The sequence below is a fragment of the Clupea harengus genome, chromosome 2, assembly GCF_900700415.2.
Source record: "Clupea harengus chromosome 2, Ch_v2.0.2, whole genome shotgun sequence".
NCBI classification, from domain to species: Eukaryota; Metazoa; Chordata; class Actinopteri; order Clupeiformes; family Clupeidae; genus Clupea; species Clupea harengus.
In genome coordinates this window covers 28971552-28994346 of record NC_045153.1, presented here as the reverse complement: position 1 = coordinate 28994346, position 22795 = coordinate 28971552, and the positions used below count along the sequence as shown (strand labels likewise).

At 44.2% G+C, this 22795-nt stretch overlaps 1 protein-coding gene across 5 annotated transcripts in view; it reads right to left on the bottom strand.

Moving 5' to 3' along the window:
* Nucleotides 1-11902, bottom strand: part of hdac4 (histone deacetylase 4) — a 161366-nt gene extending 149464 nt beyond the window's left edge. For 4 of the 5 annotated variants that reach the window (XM_031560027.2, XM_031560040.2, XM_031560049.2 and 1 more), the window contains exon 1: nucleotides 11790-11902. The gene's annotated coding sequence lies outside the window, so the exon portion shown is untranslated. Of the gene's footprint in view, nucleotides 1-10412; nucleotides 10572-11789 lie in introns of all 5 variants that reach the window. The other variant, XM_031560032.2, reaches the window with a different exon arrangement.
* Nucleotides 11903-22795: the final 10893 nt, after the last annotated feature.

The window sequence follows — 22795 nt, the reverse complement described above, 5'->3', positions numbered from 1 at the left end:
ATTTTCAGGGTGAGTAAGAATGAGGTGAAATGAGAATAAATCAAGGTAACATTTCAAATAATTGCCAATTATCTGTAACAATTTGTGCCATATGACCAGAGCTAAAGACAGCAGCTCATGCTTCTCTTCTTCCTTGCCTGCTCTGATGACATGCTGTCAGTCAAATATGATCAACACCCCACAGCCTTCCCACACAGGTGACACGGCCAGGGAACAGAAGGGGACGCGACACATCCCCGACGAGCCAGGTGACGGTGGGGGCGTGCGCCTCCCGCATCAATCTGCCACTCATGGCAAACTCATGTCGGCGGCTGCCACATTATCCGACACGCAGCAGCTTACAGCAGACCACCTGCTTCCGATCGAAGCCTTCGAAAAAGCAACGGGGACCTGATTATGTCTCCATCCAAAAACACCTGAGACGAAAACACACAATGTGCCGTCCTAGTTCATGCCTGTTTCTGGCTGCGGGGAGCTGGGCGTCTGTCGGGATGGGAGGCTGTCTGTTTCTGACACAACAGCTGGCGCTCAGATGGAGATGCATCTCTGCCCCCAACCCACTCAACACACACATCCCAGCACTACAGCTTGGGCTACAACAATAAACCCATCACCCCCATACCGTGGTATTAGGTGGCGTACCGCAGTGTTGCACCCATCGCCACCATTACCGTCGTAACAGCTTTTTTTCCTCCCTTATCTAAGAGTGCGGTTATCCTCATGTAGCTTTTGTCTTGGAGGAAGGGGTGAAGGAGGATGGTCTCTGGTCTTCTCCATTCTAAAACGCCCAGACCTCTGCACTGACAGAGCATATAACATTTAGCAAGTGCATCACATCATTGTAAATCTCCCGGTCACGAAACTGGCTGACTATTAATCGCTTGAAAATACACAGTTCAAATGTGACTAGAAGTGGCCGTTTTGCTAGTGATTGCATTATATCCTCATGACTGTCTTGTCTGCATGTCATGGCAAGGCTAACAGACAAGCCAATCAGAAATAGTCTTTTTTTAAACTTCTTAAACTCTTCCAGCTCAACAATTTCAACATATTAAGGGACAAGAAACGCAAAATAAATGCAGGGCACTTGGAAAGTGCCGACCTCCGCCAAGGCCCACTGCCATATGCTGCATCGCCCCAACATTAGCAAAGTGAAACTAAATTTGTGGATCAGCTTAGTGATTCAGATGCACTCCAAAATGTAATGGGTTACCCCATGGCCAATGCTACACCTTTCCACCAAGTTTCATAACATTCGAGACGGCAGTTTTTGCGCAATCCTGTTTTTGTGCAATCCTGCTAACAGACAAACAAACAATATTACTGCAAACCGCAAGGTGGCATTCTTTAAATACCGTGGAAATTGATATACTTTCTTTATTTCTAAACCTCTGCAGCTCTAACTACAGCCAAGAGGAGCGGAGCAGAGCACAGTGCAGCGCAACGCAACGCATTCACAGTTCAGTCAGCCGTCTCCCAAGGCTTAAATCCATTACGTAACTGCAAAAATCAACTGTTGGTTAGTAGTGGTGGTGGTGCCTCTCAGGGATATTACCCCATGCTTAAGAGCTTACCCTGATTTTTTTTTCCATAAACAATCTGACGAGAGAGAGAGAGAGACGCTTCTATAGCCTAGAGTGTCTGCGTCAGGGCAGTTGTAGGGCAAACAGAAAGGAGAGCATCTCCAGCTATCGGCTGATGAAACACGCCTCGCTACTCTACTCCACCCTGTACAGACAAAACGAACCCTAGCAGAGGCAGCACACCCCAGTGACCACAAAAAGCAGGTATGCAGCCACAGGGTGCTGCCGCCTGTCAGAGACACACAAACTAACACACACTGCTTGATGGGCTCACTTATATCCTCACGCACGCACGCACGCACGCACGCACGCACGCACGCACGCAGCAGCAGCAGCAGCAGCAGAGGCGTCAGACAACATTGCTGCTTTGCTGACATCCGGCGCTGTTTGTTTTGATAGCGCTCGTCATGTCGCTGGGGGCATGGATGGGGCAGTGGTGCACAGCGCAACCTGAGCCCTGCGCAGTGCCCGACTCTTCCCTGCCTGGGAGTGAATGGCTGCCTCAGCAATGAGCGGTATGGGGGACTAGGGGCAGACATGTCTGTCCCTCTAGAGGACAGTTGAATAGGTGAGGTGAGGTGAGGTGGCGTCTGCAGGCTGACCAAAGGCTTCTTTCCACTGCATGAAGTCCTGGGACTTTCGAGTGGCGTAAACCTTTACAGGAAGGGCCCTCTACTCTGTGCCCTTTGTCTTTTGCATTGCCGCCGCGGTGCAGGATCTACCAGACCTTCATATAGCCTAATCATTGCCGCCGCGGTGCAGGATCTACCAGACCTTCATATAGCCTAATCATTTTGCTCTTTGATTGCAAAGCCAATACCGAGCATGACAAAATAACAATACATTTCAGCACCAACATTACACTGTTAATCCAGAGAATTTCTAGGATTACCCCAAGCAGGGCTCCAGATTAACATTTTACATTGGTTGCACTGGTACAACTAACCAGCACATAATTTAGGTGCACCCACTACACCTTTTGATGCCACAATAATACATTTTAAGCATTACTTTTTTGTCAGTTCCCATACACATTGGAAGCCTAAATGAATTACCAGTATGTTTTAAGGTCAATGAGGAGGAGTACAGGGTGCGATTTCACACACACACACGCATTGTTTTTTCCCCCCACCCGCATTCTGAAGAGAAGAATACCAGGGTCAAAGCCAATGAGAGGTAGAGTAGGGGTGGGTCTTTGGAAAACATGGGGCATTTCTATGGACTCGGAGGGCCCCAGGCAAAAGCCTGAGCCTTCAAGATTTCAAGCGAACCTTGTACAGAAGTACAGAATAAAGTGCATACTATACTTGATGTAGTGACTGGCATGTTTGTGCATCAGGAGCAGAACAAGGAGGTGGGAGGTGAAGAAACGGATAGCATTGATGTCTCCTGCACAAAATCATACATTTCAAAGGGGGTTTTCACCGAATCGTCGTTGCTGTGGACTAATGTTATCAGCCATCATCGGGGGGCCCCCTTCCAGCTCCCAGAATGTGGGTGGGAAAAAAACACTAGACACATACACACAGAGACAGATCTGCTAAATGTCAGTGCATGTGCGGCCACACTCTGGAGTCATGACCCCCCCCCCCCCCCTCTGTAAGCTATAATTCCTTTTGCTGTATTTACCGCATAACCTCTGGTTAAAATAAGTAAATAAATACTCTTGCTGGTTGTAAATATGGCGCTAGTTGTTGTCTTCCACAAACCAATAAGCGTCAACCATCACTGCAAGCATCAACCAGCAGTTCCAGGGCTGCACAGAAGCACCTACGCCAGGGTAGGTACTTATTTCCCTGAAAGGGGTCCTACAGAGGCAGCTCCTGCAGTCAAAACACACACACACACACAGGTGTCCTCAACTAACCCCTGAGCCATACTGGATGGATGAATGGATGGGTGGCTGGAGGGAGGGAGGGAGGAATGAATGGATGGATAGCAAGGCAATATGTTTAGTTATGCTATGGCAGACAGGACAAAACTTCTGCCAAAGCGGGCTCTTCTCCACTGCACGTCCTGATGGCAGTAGTGTGGAATATGGATTGAGGGAGTGATCAGCATCATTTATTATTGCAACTTCTAGTGCAAGGTGTGGCGGTTCTGAGAGGTTGGGTGCAGGGGAGTGGAAGATTTTGGAGGCAACGCGTGTGATCCTGGTGGTTTGTTTTCTCTCAAAAGAGCTGTTCTCTCACCATGACAGTCTTTTTGTTTTTGTTTGTTTTTACAGCACCATTGTAGTTTTCCATTTGGCACGCAGAGCCGGGCTGTGCCGAGCCAACGTGAATTTCCATTACAAGTTGAACAGCGTCAAACAGCGCCATTTTGACATTTCATTGTTTTCTTTCCACAGTGCTCATGTTTTTCATCTGGTGGCACTGACGAAACTTCACTACATGCTGGCACTTGATGCCAGTCTTAAATAGACCATAATATTTAGAAAATCACCAACTGCTTAAGTGCCGAGCTGGCCTTTGAATTTGATCGCTGGAGACCCCACAGCCGCAGACAGTACGAGTACATGTTGCTTCTTATATGTGAGGGCTGACCAGTCAACTCTAATCAGCGCAAACATCCTTTCAGCACGAGCTCGAAAATATCATGTGTAGACTGCTAAACCATGCATGCACACAGAGACGCATGAGAACAAAAGCAAAGCAGCGCTTTATTATAAACCACAAAGGAAATGACAAACGTCTCGTTTCGATGCAGATGCCAAGAGTGGGCTCTTGTCTCCGTTCCCCGACACCTCCGCAAAGCAGGGAGGGGCAGCCCTCAGATCAGCACTCTTTGAGATTAAAACATCACATCTTCAACCTCCCCTACGTCAAGGGAAGAAGGGGAGGGAACACGCAGGCCATGGCTACAATTAACGCCCTCTGAGTGCTAATGTCGGTAAATTGCTTTGGCAGATTGACAAAGATTACTATGTAAATAATATGACACTCAGTGCTTACCATGCACATTGAAAGATCATCAAGCAAAATGGGAGTACATTAAATGAAAGGGTAATTTAGGTCAGAACGTTTTGACCAAAATCGGTCCAATATTGAGTTAGGACTGTTTCTGTAGTTTAAGTTTCAGTTATAGTTTCTGTAGAAACAGTCATTTTCCACCGTTTCTTTACAGTTATTGAGGTTAACAGACACAGGTCTATCTCTGTAGGGATCCTACCCATGCAGTCGGACACTTATAATTACATTATGAGCCTGTCAATGGCAGAAAACATGCCCCATTCCCCATGGAATTACATTGTATAGCTTGGCGCTTGGCCGGGCCAAAAATATGGCAAATTAGGGCTCAGGGTAAAAAAAAAAAATATGTATTATTATTAATAACTAAGAGCATATTCACTTGCCATTCATGCCACAGCTTTTGCTCACTACCTTGGGTGAAAAAGCAAGCTGACAACCAAGACTAGAGGGTATAGAGACTAACAGTTGAAAACAGAGTTAGGTATTTGCCCTATTACATAATGGCTGTCTATGGGGGGGCGTGGAGGAAAACATGCTGATGAATCAGTTCTCACCCACAGGAGAATCCAGGAGCAGAGGGATTCGTGGAAAGTTTCACTCTCTCTCTGTGTGTGTGTGTGTGTGTGTGTGTGTGTGTGTATTGGTCACCAAGAGCAGGTGGCGCAGACTGTACAGGCTGGCCTCAGCTCTCGGCCTCAGCAGCTCCCACAGGTCTTTGCACTCGCTGTCACCATAACAGGCCGCTGTGACGACACAATGACCACCCACAGGCCAGCAACAGGCCAACAAAGAGCAACAGGAGTAAGGCTGTGCCTGAGTCCACACATGCACAGAAAAGAAAGTTCAAAAAGAAAAGATTTAAATGAAACATGGGGTCGGAGTTTCAAAGTCAATAGTCTATAGAACCTGTCTTGGGGTGGTGCCCCAGTCTTGACACGTTCTCACAGCGGTTGGCAGGACTACGCCTATTTTCAGAACAGGAACAAAGCCGCTACCCCAGCTTCAAGTACATCCTCCACCAAAGATCATGACTGAGAAATCTAGGTAGTTTAAAATGCTCTAATCTCTGAGTAGTGGCTTAACATTTGTGAGTAGCCTCCATAAAAATAAAAACCAGAAGTAGGTATAGTCTAAACACCTAAACCGTATCACTAATAGTCTCGTCATCTAATAGTAGAAACGATGTGCACTTGGCAAAAATAAGCACAATTTTTAAACATCACTTGTGTGTTCTGTTAAATGTAATGTATTTGTATATAACTTAAGCGATCATGTAGTTTAATTGCCCCTAAAATATAAAGCCATTTATATGGTCAGTGAACTTTATATACCTGCACATATCACTTCATCAACTGTAAACATTGGCATATAGAATGTATTTCTGCACACCCTCTGCTGGCATCCCACTAACCTGTTTGGTGATACAAACTGGTTGTTCACCAACTGAGGCAAGTTATGATTTGGGGTTTCTCTCACCTACAGTCATCCCCAGTGACATAGCAGACCATCAGACATTGTATGTACAAGGAGAGAGTAAAGTACATGAATTCGTTTTGTTGTTGTTGTTGAAATCAGATGAGAAGCCCCTGCCTTTATTCTGCTTAGCCAAATGAAACAGGAGCAACACTTTTCCCTGCTAACAGAGATATTCTAGTCTCAGTTGCAGGTCCAGCAGAATTCTAAAAGCGCATTTGAAATGAGATACGTTCGTTCAGCCCTAATATTTGTCTTTGAGCTGGTGGTATCGCACAGCTCCCTGGGATTCCAGAAATAGATTTTTGAACGCTTATCTGCATTTTGTTTGGTAGGCTACTATTTATCTGGTCTAATAAGCTGATTGGTATGTGGTTACAATCCCACTCTTCAGACTATGTTGAAATAAAAGGGTAAATGTGAGTATCACTATCACTCAAATTGAGTAATGTAGCGTAACTGTTCCAGCTTGTCATTGTGATTGGCTTAGAGGCATTCTTTTTGGTCGTCATTGTATTAAAGCCTAGTATTAAAACCTAGTAACTCGGATAGTTCGGGCCATACAACTTGATTGGCTGAAAAGACCTTTCACTAAACTGTTCTTATAACAACTGTTATCCTATAATACGATAATAGTATATTATGATTTGATATAGTTGGTATCAAATGAATTGAACCTTTTTCCCCACTGCAGATCAGAAGACTGTCAGTCGGGGGGGCGGGGGGAGAGCCATGATGAGGCATGATGGACCTCCTCTGACCCCTCACCACCACCACCACCACCACCACCACCACCACCCCCCTCCCTTCTTTTCCCAGACCTATTTTTGTCAAGCGTCCATTCCTCGCGAATTTAGACTGTACATTATGAGCGTGTCAAAACATGTTAACTGTAACGCTTCCAGTGAGGTCAACTGTACTTTCCGTGAGAGAGGGAGCCAATGAGAGAGTGCATTAGTGTGTGGGTATGCATGCTGAGGCTGTGTATCTGTGAATCTGTGTGAAATGAATACACACGCTACAGATTGTTGTGGCTGAGAAGAGTTTCAATATTGGTCTGACAGGTGTCTAGGGACCAATGATTTCCACCGACTGGGTGTGGATATGCATGTTGTGAGTGTGTATGTGTATGTGTGTGTGTGTGTGTTTGGTGTGTGTGTGTGTGTGTGTGTGTGTGTGTTTGGTGTGTGTGTGTGTGTCTAGGGATGAACCCTTCACTTGCAATGTAGCCTAAAAATTGGTCAGATCACATGTTCTTTCCGTTAAATGCATAGTCCGTAATTTAATGAACACTTAACATTTTTTTGCAGGTAAAGAAAACAATGTGTGTATTTGTTTTCATCTCTTCTGCCAGAATGCCAGAGGCTGTCTTCTTTACCCTGCTATGATTAACCCCCCCCCACCCACCCCCATCCCCTGGGCTGTACAGGAAGTCCCCCTCCCAAAAGCCTGAGCTGCGTCAAAGTCATTGTGACAGTCTGAGCATGTAGCTAAAACTGCAAGTAAACAACAATTAGGTTGCAGGCAGCCCACTGAATTAATCTCTAAAATATATATTTCTCTTGCTAGACAGAGGCCATCTCTCATACCTAATTGCCTATAAATAATTAACTTCAGTGCATACATGATGCGGGCAATAGAAGTAAAGGGAGAACGAGCGAGGGAGAGGAAATTAAAAAATTGTTAGAGAGAATCACATTGAGGTAGGCTAAATAGAGAAAGGGTATAAACCTAGCATAAAAGGAGGTCGCATGGGCTTACGATAGAAGTCTAAGATGACAAAGTATGAAGCTACAGGCCACAAACAAAAACAAAAAAATCCTTGAAAAAAGTCGGTCAGGCATCGTCTGGCTTTAATTGTTCCTGCTGGAGAGAGGGCCTGAGTGAGATGGGAGAGGGGAGGGGAGGGGTGAGGAGAGGAGAGGAGAAGGGCGGGGCAGGGTGAGGGCAGGACAAGAGCCGGGAGGGAGGGAGCAGAGGGGGTTGGGAGGTTTGGAGGGGGGGGGGGGGGGGCTCACAAAGCCCGGCTACCATCTTGGTCTTTCATTAGGCGGTCTAAGAGCACGGCTGTCTGAACCCATTGTTACCCAAGGCCAAGACGAGAAATGGCCCGGGAGCAAGAGACTAGGAGCGGGAGGGGGATGGAGGGGAGACGGCCCCAGTGGCAGGGGATGTGCTGATGAGAACTGAGGTGATATGTGGACAGGGTGCTGAAGGGGATGAAGAGCTGGGGATTCCTCTTGTTCAGCCTCTTTCTCCTTGTTGCTTAACTATTTGTATTCTTTTATGAATTTAAGGAGAGAGGTATTGGTACCTACCACAACATCCTGACCAGCAACATGTGGCATTTAAAAGAAAAAACAAACAACCACAACGACCAGAAAGACTGTGTGAAGTCAATAATGTCCCAGAAGGTTTAGCATGTTCCATCTGCACTGCTCTCATCCACCCACCTGTCTCTCTGAGCTCTGAGGTTTGGCTGTGTTCTCGGGCATTCAATGTGGGTCACGAGTGGTCCTCTGTCACTTACAGACTGCCTGACCTCAACTTCCTCCCTGACCTTTAACAAGTTCTTGCTTCTTGTTCGTCTTTAACAAAAGAGCCAAATGGAACTAGCAGTGAATATGACTCGTTACCACCAACAACAACCAAAAAAAGAGGAGAAACCATAAGCATAACTTGTAAAGAATAGTAAGACTGAGATATTGTATTCTCAACTTCCAGAGATGTTGGAAAACTCCACTTTTCTCCTGAAAAACAACATGGTGAGAGTGTTATTGCCGTGTCTGGCCTAAGAAATATTTCCACTGCTTGTCTCGGTTCCAAATGCTATTGTGCATTTGCCAAAATATTCAGGTTTTTGGCCAAATATTTCATTAAGAGTGAAGTAGCGGTTCATTATTCAGAGATTCTGTGGCCTCCCAAACGTCCCAGCTGAAATCTGAGGGGCTGTCTTCTGGTAAACCCAAGTGAGGAAACGGAACAGACTGAAGTCGACGTTACGCTGGATAAAAATTCACCATGTGTCTGCGTGTAGTTTTGTGCAGTCTATGTTAAGGCCCTCCTGAACGACAGCATCGTAAACAATCTTTCAAACACATGTGTCAACACCACCACCAAAGCCACTGCAGCACTCCGGCACAAGGAGGGAGGCCGCCCGCCGTCGGCCACCTCCTGAGAGAGCGAGTCCCACCGCAGACACGGCCTACACGTCTCAAACCCAGTTATTTTCAGGCCAGCACACACTGACGGCAGTGAAAAAAAAAAAGCAGCATTTAAAAAGGACGCAGGAAATGAGTTCGGTGCCCGCTCTCTTTTATTACGACTGCTGTGGCTACTGAGAGCACTGGGCTTGGAGCTCGTCTTCCTCTCGCTCCAGCCGTCTTCCAACTCTACCTCGGCCGCCTGTCTGAAACTCCTGTTGCTCGTTCGCAACCACTCTCCCCTCCGATCGCTCATTCCCTTTGGAACTGGGCTATGCTGAGCTGTGTAATGGCACACGGCCACGCTGAGGCTGGGACCAGTGGGAGATCTGTTTGCCCTGACCCACTGTTTTTGTGCACAACCCCAGGGTCGCATCACCTCGACCTCAGGCAAATAAGGAGTCATGGGGATGGCTGTGCACTGCCAGTGTTCATTAGACTAACAGCACAAACAAACAAGCATCGTAATTGCAATCCTGGGGAACATTTTGGTTGCAACAGGCTGCCAAATGAAGGCAGGAAAAGGCAAGTTCTGCCAGCACACAATGAAAGGTACAGTGATGGCATGGGCACAAGGATAGCCCCACTACCTTGTGCTCCAGTGCAATTGTCTTCATACATCACAATAGTCAAGCAGGACATTAGGTGCTAGATTCCCTCCCACCACCCACCAAAACAGAAGGAACAACAACTCTTCACATCACACCTCTGTAAAAAAAACAAGACATGTCTCACACATGCACTGCACTATTAAAAAAAGGACATATGACAGCAACATTAATCAGCTACCTTGACATACAAGGTGTCCACAGGACACCCTGCTGTCCCTCCCCCCTGCATGCCATTAACAAGCTTCTCCCACTGAGCACGTTAGGTTGGCTCGGACCCAGCACTCCCTCTCTCTGACACATACACACTCGCTTACTCCCTCTCTCCGGCACAGATACAACACACCGCACAATCTGGCAGGCACAGTGAATCAGCCAGCACTGTTAATTATGCACCCCGAGGAGTAGAACTGATTAGCGAGGCCTTCAAACTGATTTAACTTGGTATTTTCAACTACAAAAGCCATATCAACAACATACAACGCCATTTCGTTACATACCCTACCTAAACTGTCGTTATAACAGGCTGGTTCACTGTCATGCCTTTGTCAATATCTAGGAAGGCTGACTGACCTTCTCCTTGTGAGGCCTGGAATTTACAAGGCCTGACTGCTAGTCCTTGGTAACTGGAATGTGCCAAGGGCAAGCTTCCAACAGGCAGAGACGGCGAGCGGGATTTTTCATGCGGCCGTCTGTTCAATTGATAGCAAAGCGGGTGAACCCCACCTCCACCTGCAAAGACAACTAGTAAGGCCACTGTGGTCCCCATATCAACACAAATTCATTATATAAAACACATCCGTAAAGGGCAGTGATAGGATATAGAGACTGTTAAAACCTACATGTTCCCTCCACATCTAGCCTGTTGCACCACACCTGACCACTTCAACCACTGGTTGGCAGCAACATTATTCCCAAAATACTTTTCGTTAGAGATAAAACAATAAAGTTATTGATTATTATTAACTTAGGGATAGGTACATATCCTAACCAAACATGTTTAACGTTGCCAGAGAGAAGTGTAGAAGTTAGCCAGTCAAATATTGGATAGCAAATCTATGGTGGTTAGTTATCTTACGCTAAAAAAAAGAGGTTGCATAATATTAACTTAAATAACCATGCGACATTAGCTTGCTAGCTACTTTACATTAGCCGCTTCCAAAATCCTACGCCATGAGTTCATAACTTCTAAACTTCCCAATTTGGGCTGGCGAGAAATCTATCAACAGATATGACTAACATTGTAGCCCAACATCACCTGAACATAACTTGCCAACCGATTTAAGTTTACGAAAACCTTGGCTGAAGCAGCTGAGCTAGAGTAGCCTATCATTATTTCGGGGGTGGGGACACCAGATACATAAAAAACAAGCTTCTCTCATTCACAAAAAACGCGCCAGAGCACCTAGCCCCTCCACACACAAAAAACAGATCCATGTACTAAATTGTCTAGATACACGCATTTCACTGACCAAAGCAGGTCATACCTGAACTGAAAGCTGATGAGAAACGCCCTGCTACGCATCTATCGCGAACAGAAATGTCTTTAAATTGGCCAGAGGAGAGGCCAGTCAGTCGTCCACATTGCTCTATTGCCCGAGATGTTGAACCATTGGCAAACGTGGGTTATCATACCATCTAAAATATATGCTGCCGGATTGAGAGGTGTAGATAAAATCGTAAATACATCCACATATACCTTGAGAAGTAGTTCGATTTGTAAATGGGCTTCATAGCTAAGTTATCATGTGTCTGAAATAATTGGAAAAACGAAATGCGATAGACAACTTGCCCGACTGAAACGCTGTTAGCGTTGCAATACAACATTAACTACCGACAGACACATTGTTTTGATTGTCTCATTTCGATGCAATTCTTCCCGAGTTTTCCCTACAAACACGGGCGTAGAACAGATGGACAAAAACATTTAAACCATATTCTGGGGCTTACCTAAGTGCATCCAGTGGCGGCTGCTCCACTCGGAACACCACAACGTACTTAATTCCCGTTAGAGAGTACGCCAGTGAGAGAATCACCCACCGACAGATTCCGCCATACTGGATTTTGGCAAATAGATCACGTGTCGTTGCCCCGCATTTCCTACAGAGGCGGGGTTATAGGAACAGATTGTGTATTCCTGGGTAAGATGACTCGTGAAATTGGAAAACTTCTCTGTACGCCTTACTAGTTTCAGTGGTATGATATTAAACCTGCATCTGAACGTTTCAGTGCAGTTAGATTATGGAGTCCGTTTTCTGTAAGTTCATATTGTGGCCATACTGACAATTGAATCATATGAATGTTGTGATACTGACACATTGTGGATGAGTGGTCAAAGTGTCATAATTCTGTAGGCCTATCTGTAACATAAATGGGGAAATGTTCAAGTGGATGCTGATTGGAGGCTCAGAATTTAGTGGAGGACAGAAGGAGGAGTGCAGTTTGAATGAAAGATGACCTAGCCTACTAAAATGGAATAGCCCACGCCCTCTAACAGGGAATTTTATTTTGTTCATCATTTAAGATGTTTATTTAAAGCCCTAACTGTGCCGAGTTTGTTTACTTGTCAGTCCTGGCCATTATTTTCAGTAACTGAAGCAATTTAGTCTGACTGTCTTATCACTTTAGTAAGCACATCATCACTGAATGTAAAGGCTTTTCTGTTGTGACCTGGATGCTACCGACCTCTCAGCAGGTCAACAAATCAGGACCAGATGGATTGCAACAAAAGACGATGTCATCCAACCTCTCCAACCCTCCCTTCTGTTTTTATGGGATCAGTGACGTAAATCAGAGGGCATTCTTGGGACAGGATCATCAGCATCTCATATCCACAAATCAAATAACAGAGGAGCGTGGATTAACAGAGAGCACACAAGTTGAAAGCAGATTTGGAATGCGCTCAGAGGATGTCACGATGGCCTTAGCTCCACCCCGCCTTTTCATGCGCTGGTGGCTTCTGTGGTTTACTGCTGGTTGCGCAGCAAATAGTTGCGGTCAAAGAGAAGTTTGTGCAGTTTCCAGTAATTTAAGGGTGATCATATGTCAACCCAATCACAGCGAAGATATATTTCTACACATTTTTCCCCTTTCCTGTGACATCTGTGAAACCAGTTAAGAGAAAAAAATGACTGTCAAAAGCAAACACACCGGCATTATGTATAATAGTATTAAGGAGTAAAAACAGGTTGGTCAATTTACCTTAATAGTCAGTTCTGGCTTACAAATAAAAAGCACTTCTTAATTCATGCTTTGTGGCTCCGAAAATCACTCACATTTGCATGATTATGCACAAATGGCACATAATGTGTTACACATCAAAATGATTTTGAATAAATGATGCTATTACATAAGACCCTTTTTTCAGGAAAGCTGTGCATTTTTTCTGAACAAAAGAGGAGGCAATAATTAGCATTACAATGCTCTCCCACCCATCACTGTATGTGGCTAAAAGCACAGAGCAAACCTGCTGTGGGAGTCATTTAGTCACGACACAACTGCCAGGAGCACGGCAGCAGGACAGAGCTGTATAACCACCTATAATATGGAGGGAAATGGGACGTTGCGTTACTTTTCCAGAGAAATACACTTTGTGCTGAGGTTTATTATCATCATTATGTTGTCATTATATTATTGTTATTATTATCATCATATTGATCCATGTTCATCTTCACCCTGCTCGGGTTGCATGTAGTGTTTTCTCATGGAAGATTTTGATCACATTGCATTCTGAGAAAACAACTGTTTGGATGTTACAGTTACAGATGTCTGCCTTCTGAAGGAAACAAAAGAAATATTATGTCTGATTTTCTATTTTTGGTTACTGTAAACACAGCAGGGCATACCATAGTCAGTGAACCTCTGAAAGGCAGAGAGGTCAGAGATACCAGTATATCATCGGACTCATTTCAACCACTAATCACTATACATGGGCTTTTAACAGCTTCATACATACAGAATTGATGACAGAAACCACAATGACTTCTTCATTTAGCTGTCGTAAGATGACATGGACCTGTTGCAGATGTATTTGGTATGTTGCAAAAAAACTCTTTTGTATCAAATTTTTTTCAAGCAATGGAAGGATTATGAGATTTCAGAGTTGTTTACACCATAGGCTGACAGAGTATCTCTGTTGTGACCGGCTTGTTCTTTTGTTCGTCTTAATTAAAACCTGAGTTTCTCAGTCAGTGATTGATCATATTTAGCATGCCAGTGTTTCAAAACAACACATACATCATTTGTACTGTTATAAATCTGGAGTTCCTAACTGCATGTCACACATACTCCTCATTAAGCACTGGAGGTATACTGTGTAGCAATAGTGTACTTAGCATTAATGGCTTAAGGACATGAGAGATCATCTCCCAGCAAAATGAATGAAGTTAATTAGAGTTAGGGGATTAACCACATACCACATCATTGAAAAACTATCCAAGATAACACCAGTGGAAGCCAGCTTAAAAAAAAACACATTATCAGGAAAATAAAAACAATTCAGAGTAAAGCGGTGTAATTAAAAGCGTAGTAACAAAACAAGCAGAAAAAGAGCGAGAGGTTCAGTCTTGTTTTTATGCAATGCATTTTCTTTTTGCCCCGTGTGTTGTTTTTCGTCAGGAGAATTCCATTTGCACTTATCCTCCAAACAAAACATTCTGCAGAGAGCTGATAAAAATGTAAGAGCACGAGAGAGAATTCTCCTGTTGATAAAGCCAGACCCTTTCATGATCAAAGAGACCCAGCAGCAGGCCTCACTGAACCACTGGCGATGGAGAGGAGGGGAGGGAGAACAGCTGTGGGGCCCTCTAATGTACACAACATGACACACGTCTCTGATAGATCGCAGTGGTCCGCTGCAACTCCCCTTCTCTGACCCTCCCCGTGTCTCGGCACACGCACCCACATGGCCTCTGCCCTTTTAAGATGGTTCGGACTTCTTTTGCCCGTAACTGGAAAGTCTATGATACTCCTGGATGTTTTTTTTTACCTCTGTGTAGTCTCATCATCAAGGTAATGTTTGGCTGTCAATAGGGCTTCAGCTGCTTAATGAAGTTTTGCATGCACTCTCTATGCCTGTCACGAACAGTACTTCATCTGCACTGTCAAATGACAACCTAATATATATATATATATATATATATATATATATATATACAACAGGAGGAAGATAACTATTTGGTCTTTAAAGAGGCAGTAGACAGCATTGCCTCTAGTAGGCGTGATTAACAAACAGTATGACTGAATGTGAAAAAATAAAAAAGGATACGCTCAGAGACATCCTAAAAATGCTGAACTTTCTTTGTTACTCAAACACCCTTTTACCCTTTTCTTATTTCCTTATTTCCATATTTCTTATAGAAGATTTTAAATTTCCCTTAAAGGCAGTGTTGCCTTCTGCACTGTTAAAGAGTGCTTGGCAAAACACCTGGCATCATCACAAAGAATGATATGTGCCTTAACATAACAGCTGAGCTCAGTTAATGACAATGACAGTGAATAAAATCTCAGTGGCGTGTCATCTATCACATCATTGTTGCACGTCGCACAGGAGCCATAAAGAACACTGTCACTCACACTGAGACTTGCATCCTTCCCATCAGCTTCACTCAGGGCTAATATAATGTATGGTAACACACATCATGCCCACCAGAGAGAGAATGCTGCTCTGAGCTCAACTCCTTTCGGCCAAATTACAACCTTTGTAGAATTTGTTTACATTCCTAAAATAAGCCCGTCATGTTTTTTTCTCAAACAGCACAGAATGCTTTTAGGGCCTTGGCTGCAATTTGTCATCGTAATGAACCAAAGTGAGTTTCCTTACCAGCCACACTCCAAGCACACTGTGTACCCTGTGCTGGTGCGGTGTGTCAGTAGGCAGCGATGCACCTTAAATAATTAGGAATAACTGCTGAACACAAGTGAAGCTGCCTGATGAGTCAGTGCCCCATTAAATGTCAGCATTAGACCAAGGTGGCTGCATCAAAGACAACTTTCAACATCCAACAGTGTGACATAAGCATTATGGCATCCGAGTACGCACGCACACACACACATGCGCACACACAAACACACACACTGTGGAGCACTCCGAATAAAGCATAGGCAAGGGCACTGTTTATCTTATTTGAATAGAGCTCCTACCACATCTCAGCACCATGATTGAGCCAACAGTCCTTTTGTGACTGAAAGCAAGTCCATACATCCCTAACTTATGACTTCAGAGAAAAACAGCTCCCAACTTGAGGCCGGACATTAGTTGAAGATTACAACCCATTGGCAGATGGTGATGATGTAGGTAAGTCCAGCTCTGCCGCTCTGGGCATCAGGCAGGGGCAGCATTTCCATGAAAAATATTTGGGCAGTAAATAGAAATAGCACCAATGGAAATGGAATAAATGTTTCATACGAAGCTGACGGCGTCAGAGGGAGTTTTGGGAGCAGCCATCTTCTGCCCTTAACCCCCACTGTACCAGGGAATTGCCTGAAGTTTGGTCGTACATCCTTTTCCCAGAATCAAATGCAGGCAGGCCCAATCTACAGGTCCACCTCCACAGCTTCCTTGTTTTGATGTGAAACACTGGGTCTCTGTCGGCTTTCATGTGGCTGCTGTTCCGCTGCCATTTGCCGCTGGAAGTAGAGATGGCCCCTTAGGGAGCCTCCTCTGCCAGCTATTTCTGTGCATCGCCAGCGGCCATCTCCACTGTTTGTGTTTTTGCACACATCTGACAGTTCCAGTCTCCATCTCCCACAGGTTTCACTTATATAAGAGAGACAATTAGCAGAGATGGCCCTATCAGGATGTAAACAGGCCGACCCTGGCAACATGGCAACCAAGCAATAGTCAACAGAAGTCTGACAGAGGGTGTAGGGACATATCTGGTAATTAATGTAATTAGGTTTCTATTTTCCTCACAAGACCACCTGAAGGTAAATGTCAGAGTTGCGCAGGTTATTGGAGACTTATAATATAACTGCAATACCCTGAAGTATTTACAATAGAGCCATCTTTAAGGTTGTGACTCTCTTTCACCGAGTAATTCATTTCTTCAGTAGTGTCAATTCCAATTTTGTATGGTTTGAATGTGAGACACTGATCAAAATATCACAGAAATCCAAGGCTGTGCATATGGAGCAAATTTAACGTGAATTACATATACTGTAATTATGTGAAAGAACAAGCCAAAGAATCAACAGGCAGTCAGGCATTGAAACATAGCTTTAACCAGTGACCAGCTAATTCATTATGATTTTTACACCTTAGTGAAAGACGGAGGTTTAACACCAAGCCCAAACAATTAATTATAGTCTCGGTAGGGAAGCATGAAATATTTGGTCATTACAAATTGCCTTTAATCTAATTAGATTGAAATGAAACAGCTTCCAAAAGAAGCTGTAACAAATTAAATTATTATCATCATCACAATATAACTGAACTTAATTCTAATACATATCTCTCTCTAAATACTGCCATGGTTTGCCGTGGTCTAGCATGTTTCCTGCCGACTGTAACATTAAAATGACTCTGGATATGTGAACAAACTGTAGACACCACCATTCCTCACTCCCAAGAGACTGTGGAGCTACCTTTTACGAGACAACACTGACACATTTGTTCACAAAGCTAATGCAATCCAAACAGGGGAAATGGAAGATGCCACAACAGGCATTGTGTACTAATTTATATTAACAAGTAAAAGCACTGCCCCAGCTTTCTCTCTCTCACACACACACACACACACACACACACACAAACACCACCCCTGCCATGAAAGAACACTTTTTCTCTTGTAGAGACATAATCGAATCATCCCCCTTTTCCATTATCTTATTTAATTTCAGATTTCAGCCACCCATAGGGGGAAAAAAGGAAGTTCCTGTGCATCTGGCTAACCTAATTATTGCCTTGATTTTAGTTCTGCCATGGAAGTTGGCCCGTATTGGGCCTTGTGACCGTGTGTGGATCTAGCCATTCCAAGCTGTGATCATGTGGATGGCATCCTTAGGTAGGCATGGTGGAGAAACACAGACATCTTTGGCTCCCATGATAAACTCAGGTTTAGCTTAGTTTAGTTAGCTTACTTTTCCCCCTTGACCCCATATAAGAAAGGGTTATTCTTCTCAGCAAATGGCAAAACCTGAAGGGGATGCTTCATTTGGTAACAGGTTAGAGTAGCACTCAAACAACAAAGCACCCGAACTCTATATTAGAGCATCAATCAGAAGCATCATTTATCTGTAACTCTGTTAAACCCTGAGGCAGTCATATCGTGTGGATTACAGGACAGTAAGAACACACCTACGGCCAATAGAGACAGTATCCTCCAGAGTTCTGCCTCATAGAAGGTCAAGTGTTACAGAGGAAACAGCTCCTAGCTACATGTGGCTGTGCATTCAATTTGTCCTGGTTCATTAACATATCTACATGAGCCAAGTGTTTGTGTGAGTGTTTGTGTGAGTACATGTGTGTGTGTCTGTGTGTGTGTGTATGTATGTATGTGTGTGTGTGTGTGTATGTTTGTGTGAGTGTGTGTTTGTGTGTGTGTCATTCACACTCTTTTGGTGGACAGTGAGAGACGCAGGCTCTCCGAGAGGTTTTGGCAATGCTTCCCCACTCTGCGCCTCAAGGTGCTTTAATTCGATAAGAAGGAGCAGGAGATTAATGGAATCTGTCCCCAGCCCAGCAGCCAATCCCGTTAAACATGGCGAGGCTCTGCGTGGCGGAGCGCGAGTGATCCCTCAGCCTCTCCAAGAGAGCCGTGCGGAAACAAGCCCTCTCAGCAGCCTCCCCGCACAGCACGTCCGTTCTCCAGGGGAGCTCACGGCAGAGGCTCTGCTCTCTGCTCTCTGCTCTCTCCTCTCCTCTCCTCTCCTCTTCCCGTTCTCCTTCATTCTGCCAGCCCTTCCTTCCTCTCATCCGCTCCTCGCCATCAGAACTACACCAATTAGATTTGCTCATGGAGCCGGTGCTGCTTTTCCGAGTGTCAGGCAGAAGCAGAAGCAGATGGACTCCGCGCCCAGCAGCAGCAGACAGGAAGGGTGAGGTGCAGAGGGGGAAACACCGGTCAGAGCAAGAGTGACAGTGATGGGGGGGAAGGTGTAAACTCCCAATGCGAAGTGAGCCCACGGCGCATGGCAAGTCACAAAGGATGGAAAAGGCTGCATGAGTTGCAGAGTAATCATCATCATCATACAAGGCCAAAAGGTTAATGTGGGCATGAGACATGGAGTACTTCATCTGACGCATATTATAGACCACTTTACGCCTCGCAAGGGTTATAACTTCGTTTGTGGTGCCCCACCTTGGACAGCCCTGTCCAACACAGAAGTGCTGATTAGACTGAGCCATTATTGACCCCGACCCAAGCCTTTCATTTCAAACATCAAATCATTTGACAAGTACACAGCTATTAAGAAAACTATAAAGTAAGATTCAGATGTTTATAAAGCATCTTTAATATTATGACATAAAAAAATGGACCCAAGGAGGTATAGCCTCGCATGCGCATAACAATCATGAAACTTTGATAAAAATCCTTTCATAAAAAGTGCAAAACAATTAAAAGCCATTAGACAAATCTTAGAACTTTTACTCAAGTATTTTTTTATTGAGCCTTTTACTTCACTACATTTGCCATGCCACTTATGCATTCATTACAACTAATCTATCTACTATGCTTGTTTCCCCTGCACTGACTGAGATGAGCTGTCATGTGTGCACACGGTTTGAAAGTGAAATCCAGTACTCAACAGACACTAGGCCACTGATGGCTGTGTTGGGAAGCAGCCTGGCAGAAATACGTTTACTTCCATTAAAGGCGTATTTAGTCTACGAAGAAAAAAAAGAAGGCTACAAACTGCATTAACATCTGAGTCAGGTGGATTGATCATGATATATTAACAGAATATTCTCTACTTTTAAAGAAATTGAATATCCTGTTTTGTGATATTGGTTTGAACAGTCTGCTAGCCTTTGACCCTACTAGCTAGATAGTCAACGTGCAGGTCAACATGCACACACATGCGCATTAAAAGCTCTAAATTGTAACACATTATGTCTGCATGAGGAGACAGGCTTATTATTTCACACTATCACTGATCACGTCACCCCCCCACACACACACACACACACACACACACACACACACATCTACTTCCAGTGTCTATGGGTCTTGTCACATAATTTAGTGTTCTGAAAATATTTCGGAAGAACTTCAGTATTCGATGTCAATGTCAGTGGCCTCATCTGGTTACTGACAAGTTTCAAGAGGTCCTCCGGCTGAAATGATCACTGTTGATGGTGGTACTGACCAGTCACTGTCCACTGACTGACCAGTGCTTAGTGCAAGGTGTCCGAGGCACTGACCATGAGCAACCATTCCCTGGAGCTCCCCCTAGTGGTACTGGCTAGTTGTCAGTACACGGTATCAGTGGTCTTGAAGGAAAACGTCCAGATTTTTTAACCTGGGCCTATTTTTAGATCTTTTTGGGTCAATTAAAATCGAAATTGGTCCAGTATTGAGTTAGAAAGTTACCACAAAAGACTATACAATGGAATCCTATGAGGCAAGACAGAACATCAAAGTAAACCGCTTGTTTTCACCACTGACAGGCTCGTAAATGTTACTATAAGGGTCTGGCAACATGGAAAACATCACTACAGAGATACACCTGCATCTATTTACCTCAATAACTGTAAAGAAACTGTGAAAATGTTTGAATGGTCAATGTTTTAGCTCTCTATTTTTCCTGTTTCTGACGCACCCCAATCAGTGCCAGACCAGTTTACAGACTTGTTTTTCAGGCCTGTAACATCGTAGAGATATATCTGCTTACTGTCATCCCTACTGGACCTACTCAGAAAGTCTTTTTCAAGACATCAGTGGTGTTTGAAAACACAGGCCATAGTCCTTTTCAAGATAGTTTAGACGTGTCTGGATGTATATTTTATGATTGCCTGCTATTCATTCTCACTTTTTCCTTCTGTTCAAAAATCCCCTACACAGTATGTTGTCTTCTTCCTATGATGCAATATTGCATGTTAAACAAGCAGTCACCCACTCACACACACAGCAGCAGCAGCAACAACAATGGATGCCTCCCTGATCGCTTGGGGAGAGGAGCAGTGCACTTGCACCTGTCTTCTCTGATGCCCTTTACAGACTTGGATTCAAGATCCCTTGAATGGTGTGAAATGGCACTTAAACTTTTTACCCTCTGTACCAACTTCCTAATGGCATACTAAGCATAGGTTCTATCTGAACTATATGGTATGTCCAGTGTCTAGAAATGCAAATAATAATATAATAAGTGCAAATGTGTGTAGTATTGGTCGAGTTGTATACTGTGGAGTGTGATGGGTTTTTTGTGCCACAGTGCAGTATGTAAATAGAAGCTACTTATGTCCTGAGGTGAAAAGGAATGATTAGCACACATGGAAAATATTTTTTTTATTGGAAAAACATCTATGGAACATCATGGAATGGCAGATGTCTGAGTAAACTGCATGTTCTGAAATCACTGGTCGCTATGACATTCGATGCAATTCCACTGTTTCACATTACTGCCGGTCAGTGCAAAACGGTGCTGTGCATTTATTTGCCAGGAAATAATGAATGTGTTTATTATACTTTTAAGATTAGTCCACAGTGTGTATTAATTTGTATTACTGCTTCGAATGCAATTAGGATAGATAGTTCTGTCTTTGCAGTATGGTCCTGCCACTCACCAAACTGTGTACTCAGGGTTTAGATAAGGCTCTCTGCCACTCTGCTCTGATGAAAAGGTACCGTTATCTGTCGATGTGTTTGTCAAATATGTGGGGGCTTTTCATTAAGATTGGCTTAGGAGCTCTCTGCCAGATGAAGGCAAATATGTGGTTTGACAAAGATGTAACACTGTGTGGATTGGCTCCTGCAAACAAAGTGTTTAAGCCCTTGAGAAAATCCCACGATCTGGTTCCACACACCTACGGCAAATCATGCACCGGCGGAGCGACAGGCCAGATCCTCCGTTCTGTTCCATTTGTGTGACAAGTGTGTTTCGCCGCACTGGCACGCGATTCGACATCCACAAGCACACTGCCTCTCTCTTCATGTCCATTCCTTCACATTGTTTCTGAGGGGAAATGAGTGCAGTGAAGAGAAAGGGTTGCCACAGCTCCCATGATGCCAAACGAATGCCAGACGCACAATAACCCCCACCACTAATCCACCAACAACACCAACGTACCATGGCTCTGGAGGGATGAGCTTTTGTGAGAGTAACGGCTTAAATTCGTACCTTTCTTGCAGCACAACTGAAGCCAGTTGGGGCCATGGTATCCATAGTAACAGAGGATTATCATGTCTTACGTAACCAGCCTGTGCATTTAAACCCCCTGGATGAACTGTGCTGCATCTATTTTATAACAAGACAGTGTTTTGAAGACATGATTTTGTCTCAGAAAGTGAATGCCTGTGAATGTGCATTGTGGCCTGAGTGACGTGTTCAGTTTGTTTAAGGGTATCCATTTTTTTTCTAAGCTGGGAACCTGAGAATGATATCTGAGAGTTTTTACTGGTCTTAAAACACAACCTTTAAATATGCTCATCTATTATCCCTACAGTAATCCCCAGTCATTGGTGCTGGCTGGATGCCTGCAGAAAACTTATTTTAATTTTACATTAATCTGAGCTCCAACCTGAAGGCACAGACAGTTTTCATAGTCAAGACATTGCATTTCACTCTGTTACTTGGATGTTCAGTTCCCTCTTATTGGTGTTTTACTATGTGGATTTTATGAAATTATAGCTAAACTGTCATTTCTCTCTAGGAGAATAATACTGTCAGTCTGTTTAGCTGTGACGTGAATGGGGAACCTGGAGAATGCTGCCACATTGACCACAGTGGATCATTGCAGGCCATTCAATTACCAACCAGTACACAATTGCTAATAGAAGGAGCAGGAGTTCTGGGTT